The sequence below is a fragment of the Arabidopsis lyrata genome (assembly GCF_000004255.2).
Source record: "Arabidopsis lyrata subsp. lyrata unplaced genomic scaffold ARALYscaffold_1, whole genome shotgun sequence".
NCBI lineage: Eukaryota > Viridiplantae > Streptophyta > Magnoliopsida > Brassicales > Brassicaceae > Arabidopsis > Arabidopsis lyrata.
In genome coordinates, this window is record NW_003302555.1 from 31,744,673 (window position 1) to 31,754,317 (window position 9,645).

The window sequence follows — 9,645 nt, forward strand, 5'->3', positions numbered from 1 at the left end:
TTCATCAGCCGCCAACCTACCTTTGCCAATAAAGCTTTATTCAGAGTTCTGGCTTCCTTCAGACCTAGCCCACCGTCCTTTTTCAGTTTGCAGACCTTGTCCCATGCTAACAAGTGTTGTTTCCTCTTCTCCACTGTGCTCCCCCACACAAACGAACGCGCCAATTTATCCAAACCATCCAGCGTTGATGCAGGCAATAAAATAGAGCTCATGGAATACACTGGAATTGAAGATAAAACAGCTTTGGTCAATGTTATCCTCCCTGCCATGCTCAAGGTTTTTTTTTCCATCCCGCTAACTTTGACGATACCTTCTCCAAGACCTCGCCATAAGTCGTCTTGTTTATTCTTTTCTGCAAAATGGGCATCCCAAGATATTTTCCCAACTCTCTAGTTGAACTAATCCCACTTTCCGCGCTGATTGCTCTCTCCATATCCCGACTCACGTTACTTGAAAAAAAGATTTTAGACTTTTCCAAGCTAACTTTTTGTCCAAAAGCCAAGCAAAACCTCTCCAGCACTCTTCTAATTACCTTTACTTGGGCCATAGAAGCCTCGGCAAACAAGATGAGATCATCCGCAAAACACACATGAGACAGTTTAGGCCCCCATGAGAAAGGCTGATCGGTTTCCACTGTCCATTTCCAACTGCCGCCTCTATCAGATGACATAATCTCTCAAGACAAAGCACAAATAAATATGGAGATAATGGATCGCCTTGTCTCAATCCTCTCTCTGGCTGAAACGAGGTTGTCTTCTCCCCATTCCATAATAAACTCATAGACGGATCAGCTACACACTCAAGAATCCTACTACACCAACCCTCCGATAACCCAACTGCCTCTAGCGTCTCTCTAAAGAAATCCCAGCGGATCCTATCATACGCCTTTTCTAGGTCTAGTTTCAACAACATCCAACCCTTCCTTCCTTTCTTACGTCTCATCGAGTGTACCGCTTCCTGTACCACCACAATGTTATCAATACCTAATCTGCCCGGTATGAAACTTGCTTGAGCCGGTCCAATCAGCTTAGATATGACACTCTTCAGCCTTATTACCATCATTTTCATGATCACTTTGAACAGGACATTGCATAAGCTCACTGGTCGGAATTGCGTAATTTTCTCCGGTCTCGCAACCTTTGGTAAGAGTACCAGCAACGCTGCATTTGTCAGCTGTGGAAGTACACCTGATTCAAAAAAATCCAAAACAAACCGGATCACAGATGTCCCCACTATATCCCAGCTTTTCTGATAAAAAACCGGCTGGAACCCGTCTGGTCCTGGTGCCTTAAAGCTGCCCATCTTCTTCACAGCCTCAACTACTTCTGCTGCCCCAAACGGCTTATCCAAGGCCACTTTCTCATCGCGGGTTAGTTGCGTGAAACCCGTCTGTGGTAAACACTCTCCTCCCATATTAACATCCTCCAGTGAATACAACTTTCGATAATAGTTCAGTGCCAGATTCTCCAACTCTCCTTTATCTGACACCCATCTATCATCCACATCCTTTAACAATTCAATCCTATTTCTTCTCCTACGGATTATTGTAGAGGTGTGGAAGAAAGTTGTATTCCTGTCTCCCAGCGCTATAAACTTTTCTCTTGATTTTTGATACCAAATCACCTCCTCCTGCTCCAACAATGTATCAAAATCTTTCAACAGCTGCTCCTCTTTTGTTAATAAATCATCAGATTGGGACACCTCTAACAGGTCCTGCACCTCCTTTATTTCTATGATTAGCTTCTCCTTACGTGAATGGACATCACCAAATACTTCTCTATTCCATTTTTTCAGCCTTTCTCTCAGCCTATTTAACGCCTCTGGAGTCGAAATATTAGGGTCCCATGAGGCTGTTAACAGCTCCTTGAATCCCTCATGTTTCAGCCAAGCAGCCTCAAAACGGAATGGTCTCCTCCTCGGGTCGAGATCCTGTGGAGGGCTGAGTTGCACATACAGAGGGGCATGGTCTGATGACAAAAACGGGAGGTGAGACACCACAGCTTCCTGCCATTTTAACCGTGCACTAGCGTAACAATGAACTCGATCCAGTCTTTTGGCTACACACGTACTCTCCACTCTACCCCTCTTCCAGGTATACTTACCACCTTTGAATCCCATATCAATGAGTACGAGATCGTTTATCCACTCACCAAATGACAATGAGTCTGGTGACAATCTACCACTTCCACCAGTCCGCTCATCCACTCTTACTATAGTATTGAAATCTCCACCTATTACCAATGGACCCTCCATTCCCTGTATTATATCCCGCAGATCCCCCCATAGGCCACTCCTCCGGCTCACTGAGGGCGCTGCGTATACAACCACCAAGTTTATTAATTCTTCACCATTCACAATTCTTGCGTGAATAAACTGATTTGACGATACCACTATCTCCACCTACCCCACACTTGATTTCCACAACAGCCAAAGACCTCCACTCTGCCCTGTTGCATCAACCCTAAAAGAATTTTCCAGCCCCAACCTTTGACAAATCCTCCCTGCTCTATCTCCTTCAGCATGAGTCTCAAACAAGGCCAAAACGTCAGTGTCATACTTCTTCAACATATAACGAATAGATCTACGAAAACTGGGTTTATTCGCCCCCCGGCAGTTCCATAATAGACAATTCATGATGAATTTATTTAAGCAATAATGAAAAGCCGGGGAAAACTGTTATTTAGCCCCATTCCCACCATTCTGATCCCGCTGATCCTCCGGGACAGTTAAGCCCATTCCAACCATAGACCCTGCAGTGTTTGCAACATCTGGAATCTCCACTACATTATTCACCTGCAAGTTACTGCCCTCATCCATCGGCTTAGAACTGTCCACTCTGTAGGCTCCACCTGCTCTACCAACACTCCCCTGTTCTACTCTGAGTCTCTTCCCAGGTGATATCCTTGTATCTTCTACTCCAATTGGACCAAAAACTAGCCCTCTGGTCGGGGCACTAGCCTTCACATACTTCCCCCGAGCCCCAAGATTCCTCACTGCCTTGAGTCCATTGCTTCTTTTCTCACCTTCCCCAACATTTCCTTTCCCACTAACTGCAATTCGCTTCCCTGTAACCCCATCTTCCTTCCCCTTGATGCCACCTCTAACAATCTTGCCTCCATTCATTGTATTCACATTCTCCTTATCCTCCGCCATCACTACCAAACCATCTTCTGTTCTCAGATTCCCCACCTCACCTTCCAAGCCTGAGAAACGGTTTGAGACCCCCAATTCATTAGTAGTTACTCCCGGTGAGCTAGTACCCTGCTGCTCTACTTGCTTCCTCCCTGATCCACCTGCACCAAACATGATCTTTGGTACATATACCTCTGCATTTCTCCCTTTCCTCCTTACTTCTGTGAACCCTTCTGCATCTTGAACACCTCTTCTCTGGTTCCCGTTACTCTCTTGAGACTGAACTGGCACTATTTGCCCTGCATTCCTTATTGGACAACCTCCCACTGTATGCCCATGTAGCCCACACAGAGAACAGATATTACTCAATCCTTCGTATGCAACATAATATCTCACTCCATTCACCACCACAGATCCCTTCAAAGGCTTTTTCAGATCCACCTCTACACAAACACGAGCGAATCTTGCTCTCTCTACCTTCATCGTGGTCAGATCCACCTTAATTGGTCTCCCTAACCCCTCCGCTATACCCATCAATATTGCCCGATGATAGAAATTGACGGGAATATTCGCAATTCTCACCCACACCGGCGTAGTGGCGATTTCATCTGTCATGGGATCGAAATCCGGTGACCACGCCTGAACCAACATGATACTGTCGAACACTCTCCACGGACCTCCAGTGACAGCAGCCATGTAATCCTCCTCCAAATCGAATCGAATCATGAAGAACTGCTTAGGTAAATCCAACACAAACATATTACCTCTTGGCTTCCATAGTTCCTGCAACTTTCGATTCAACGCCGCGACGGTGAGATGTCGACCCAAAACCTTCACCACCATACACTGCTTATACAAACCATTCATCGCCTCTAAGACCTCCATTCCAATCGTGATTACTGGTTCTCCTCCTTCTCCATTCGGGAATTCTAATCTCATCCTTGATTTCACAAACTCATCTCCCAAGATCTTCTCCGGAACCGACACACCCCCTCCGTTACTACTCTGAACCTTGTCTACCCACGACCCCACAACCCTTGGATCCATCCCCGGCGGCCGACCGTCATCTCCCATGTTCTCATCCGTATCCCCCTCTCTCGTAACCCTAGCGGCGCTCATATCAAAACTTTTTTTTTTATTCAATCATTTAAATTGGGAGTTTGTGATGTTTTACAATAACTTATGTTCAAATTTTAATAAAAATCATAAATTTGTAATAAAAATCATAAAAATTTATCTCAAAAGTACAGTTTTATGTGTTTACTGCAATTTTGAAAACAATATTTGATTAATATGTTTTAAAAATATTAAAATAATCCTAAAACTAATCCCCGATTAATCCCCGATTTTAATCCGATTTTCCGATTAATCGCTAGGCCCATACCTAGCGCCCGACTAGCACCTAGCGATTTTTCAAACAAGGATTTTATCTTTTCTATTGCTTTGAAATTATAGTTATGTCTTCTCTCATGGATGAGAAACATCATTCTTCGTGTCTTTTATCACTTTTTAATTCTAAACGCCTTCTCTCTGAGAATCAATTTTTAATAAATGAGCCTTTTATGGACCTATCTCGATGAACATGAAAACTTGGTAGTTTGGTTAGAATGAGGCCTATACAAAAACAATTCGAAAGAATGATCACATAATTTTTGTGCAACAAAGTTTAATACTTATTGACAAGAGTTTAGTAGTTAAGTACCTTCTATCAACTTTAGGCTTAGCTCTTAAACCTTTTGTTACACTGTGTGACATAGACAATGAACATAAATTATAATATATGGACGCTTTAGCTTAAAACAAACTCATTAGAAATTTTTTCAGAAATTCCCTCAGACACATATATAACTTTGATTCAGTCATAAGACATCAGTATTAGCATGGTTATTACCATCATAGGGAATCCTTCACTTCAACAAAATCATATCCCAAAACAAAAACAAAAAACAAGTGCTCCCTCAGCAAATCACTTAAAAATCAAATAAAAATTTATCAGATATACATTAGCATGGTATTGATTTTAAATCATCATAGGGAACAAGATTTAAAGCCTACCTATAATAAAATTCATAATTAACTAATAATATCAAAACAAGAATGTGAATAAAGGGTTCATGGCTCAGATATGTTATAGAAAACAGTTATTTTCCTTGGCCACAAAAGGCGTCATAATGAGCTGGGATAATATGTTATCATCATAGCCAAATCAAACCCTAATTTAAAAAAAAAAAACAAACCAATTTAACAAAGACTTTAATAATCAAGAAATTAGAATTTACAAGGCTCTTATATATGTATGAACATAATTATAGTCCTTGACCACAAAAGGTCTCATAGAGCTGGGATTATGTTTTATCATCATCACCTTAAGAACCCTTAATCTAGAATAGTATACTTCGCAAACCAGAAGAAGAACAAAGCATAAATATCAGAAACAGAAATCTAAGATTCCAAATCGAGAAAGACAGACTAAATCGATCAACCAGAGAAACGAATTTGATACCTAAACGAATCTTAAAGCTGGTCTTGCAAAGAATATCTCCATAGTTACATCAGACTCATTAAAATAACTACAATCTACAAGAGAATTAGCGCATTTGATCATAGTTTATTCTAACAATATTACACGTTCTTACTTCGATGCAAATGTATATGAATTCAACCCAGATTTGAAAGAAAACCTTAATGATAAGATCATGATACTCCTTGCCTTGGGATTCAAGGTAACATGCTAGAAGATCCTCCATGTCTTTAAAGGCTTTGATGTTGTTCTCTACAATCATTTCCACCATTGACTCTGAAATCCTTCTTGGGTCAACACAACTCTTGATTACTGCAAAAACTGTCAAGAACTTTTTTGCTCTACAACTTTGAGAATGAGCTCTAGAATAGTAGTTTCAATAATACACTTTTTCTAACATTGATACCAAAAAAATAAAAATAAAAACTTGTTTGCTCTGCGATCTCGATTTGCTTCTATGATGTGAGACTTGAATTCTAGGAGAGCTCTGCACTGAATGTTTCCAAGCGACAATGACGGTTAAAGATTATTGAAATGGCTTTTATAACATATGTTAAGACAGAGCATTGGATACAGTATCTTTCTCTGTGTTCTGTTTTTTTTGTAAGTTCTGACAGGAACTACAATGTCTTGTTCCATGATTATTTCTCCAAACTTTTATTTCAAAGCATACATAATATAAAATCGTCGAAGCTGACTCAGAAAGGTGGGGGTTTGTCGCTGAAGAACCGTGCGAAAACCTTATCTTCAAGAATGGCTAAGGCATGGATAGATCTCATGCATATGGGGGTTTTGTATTGAACTAAAGAAGAACCTTCAGAGATGAAAAAGTTCATAAGAGAATCAAATGTTCCTGCTTGCACCACTCTTATCTCTAGAGCTCCAATTAAACCATCCTTGCTCCGAAATTTCCTGTAAAGAAAGTCGAATGTTTCTTCCACTGTATAGCAACACTCCGTCAATAGCTTTTCATCGAGCTCAAGGATTGTATTTTTGTTTTTCGCTTTGAGTTCCTAGTAAAGAACGTAATGGCCTGGAACAGGAGAGATATCTGCATACCATGTAAAATCTGTCAACGTCAAATCCGAAGATTCAAGAACCATCCTTGCATTTGTCACTGCCTTTAAAAGCTCTTCCTCGGTAGTTGTCTCCACGTCAATGCTTAGAGCCACATCGTTTCTACGTATGAATCTAAATTGAGGTGCATTGTTGTAGAATCCAGTCACCAGTAGAACATCTCCCATTCGATATCTGTATAAACCTAGCAAGCAAAAAAGAATAACATTAAATTGAAAATTAAAGGATAATTAGTTTAGATTAGTTGAGAACTTACTAATTGTCATATACTAGTACATTGATATATAACTCACCAGTAAAACTTGTGACCAAGGCCTCATAGTAGCACCCTAACTTGACGTCCACAAGATCAACAATAATTTCTACCTTGTTTACTTCATCAACAAGTAAGAATTCGAAGTATGCCATGTTCGGCATAAATGTGTAAGACACATCTTGTGGTTTGCATAGAGGATTCAAATTTATCCCGAGTGCGGTTTCGGAAGAAAGATAATTCATGCAAATGATTGGCAACTTGTTGGAGTAGAACTCCAATGTTGAAATGTATTGAATCATCTGACCTGTAACAATACATTCAATAAATTTGGTTTTTCGCCAAATTCTTGTAATTATACCTTCCCATGAAATTTGGTTGCATTCTTTTTCTATCAAGTTTGCTAATTCAGGATTAGGTCCTCCAAGGATCTCAGACACGCAGTTCCTACAACTAATGTCTTCAATCCACTCGCTCACCTGACCCATTCTGATGTTACTACACAATTCCTTCCAATACTCTTTAAGAAAATCGATAGCTCGAACCAAGGCAGAAGCAAAAGCAGCACTCACACTCACAACATCTTCTCTCTGGACAAGTCCACTAAGAAGATGACAATACATGCTCTGCTTACTGTCTCCACAAAAAGTGATTTCATTGGGACTTGTGTGATGTTTTGATGCTAGGTTCCTAAAGTAATCGCTCTTTAAGACGTTTGTACTCACAGGAACAGCTGGCAGACCCGAAGGAGTTGTAGATTCCGGTTTAATGAAAGCAAACTTCAACACCTTTCCTTTCTCGGCACCATAGATATGCCTATAAACCGAAAAGGCATGTTTGTGATGCAAGTTACACGACGATGACACTAATACAAAACACTAAACTACAAGTTCCCAAATAGACTACATGTCCTCGTAAAAAGAAAAGTGAATGTTTAATTCTTGTACCTGCATATAACGAAAGAGTTTAGATTACTGATGAATATGATGTTCTCCAAGTACTTCATGTTGAAAGGCAATAACTTCCGTTTCCCTCCTGAAGTTCCAGAGAACTATACCGATAAGTCAACAACCGTTAGAACATCAATAAGCTAGTTGATCCATTGATCATATGATAAAACAGATTTCAAGAACTAGAGAAAATAAAAGAAAAACCAAAATAACTTATACCTAAAGGTGAATCTAGTAATGGGATAGGCTGATATGACATCTGAAGGCTCTCCATTCGCGACACGCTCGATATAAGGCTCAACATCCTTATATGTTACAATTGGTACATTTTTCTTGAAAAGCTCTTTATCAGACCTCCCATGGAGGAATCTCTGAAGGTATTCAGTGTTTGCGTTATGTGCAAGTATCTCTTCTAATAAATCGTCTTGTACTTGCTTCACATTCGATGTTAAATCCTCCAAAACTTTCTTCATCTCGTCCAAACTTTTGAGATCGGAGCTTAGACTCATATTTGGTTTTCTTGAAGTGGGCTGGAATCAATAATTGCGGATTTGGTTTCTACGTGTAGCAAGAAAACTATATAATTGATCATCACTACATCTAGGTAGGTGACAAAATGTCTTCATTTTTTTTTTTTGTCTCAATATACATGTGGTGGGTGGGATTAGTGATACAGTAATCAAAACAAATATACAAACAAATTTTTGTATTTTCTTAGTAGATACTATATGATTGCCCGATGTCATGCGTTGATATGAAAAGATTACGAATATTTTTAAAAATTATGAAATTAGTATTGTGATCTTGTTACTAAAATACATTATAGACTTTTAGCTTGATTCTGAAATATGCTGAGTTTTTCTCTTTAATATCTTTAGTGGTCCTGGCTCTTTTGATAATGTACTTGATGTGGCAAAGTGTTTGAATCCAAGCCCATTGTGCTCATACACTTTAGTCCAAATAAACTCGATATGCACAATATTAGTCGAGTCTACTACACCGTTCATATGCTGGTTTCTGCCGTTCTCGAAGCGGTCTTAAACGTTTTGAGCTTCTTGGGCTCCTCAATAACTGGGCAAAGCTTGATGGGTTCATAGAACACAGAAGCATTTGTAGATCTAGATTTTATAAATGGGCCTTTGTTGGATCAATCTCAGAGAACAAGATGACATTATTCTTCCACTTATTTTGATGGAATGGTTAAGAGATTATCACTAGCAGTACCTCGTCAGTGTAGAATATGCGTAACCTACTTTTTTCTCTAAACAATCTATTTGTTTTAGATAATTTTGGCCGAAACTGGTCTTGTGGTTCTCATTCTTCTACTTCATAATCCCATTTATTACTATTAAAAAACTTAGGAAGAAAATTCTTAATAGATTCCCTCAGACAAATAACTTTGATTCAGTCACAAGACATCAGTATTAGCATGGTTAATACCATCATAGGGAATCCTTAACTTCAACAAGATCATAACCCAAAACAAAAACTTAAAAAAAACATATGTTCCCTCAGCAAATCACTTATAAATCAAATACAAAAATTTATCAGATATACATTAGCATGGTATTGATTTTAAATCATCATAGGGAACAAGATTTTAAGCCTACCTATAATAAAATTCATGATTAACTAATAATATCAAAACAAGAATGTGAATTTAGGGTTTTCTGGCTCAGATATGTTATAGATAACAATTATTTTCCTTGGCC

The 9,645-nt window shown here is 39.2% G+C and overlaps 1 pseudogene; it reads right to left on the reverse strand.

The window, feature by feature from the left end:
- Positions 1 to 6,188: 6,188 nt before the first annotated feature.
- On the reverse strand, positions 6,189 to 8,485 carry LOC110224896 (annotated as a pseudogene).
- Between the last annotated feature and the right edge of the window lie 1,160 nt (positions 8,486 to 9,645).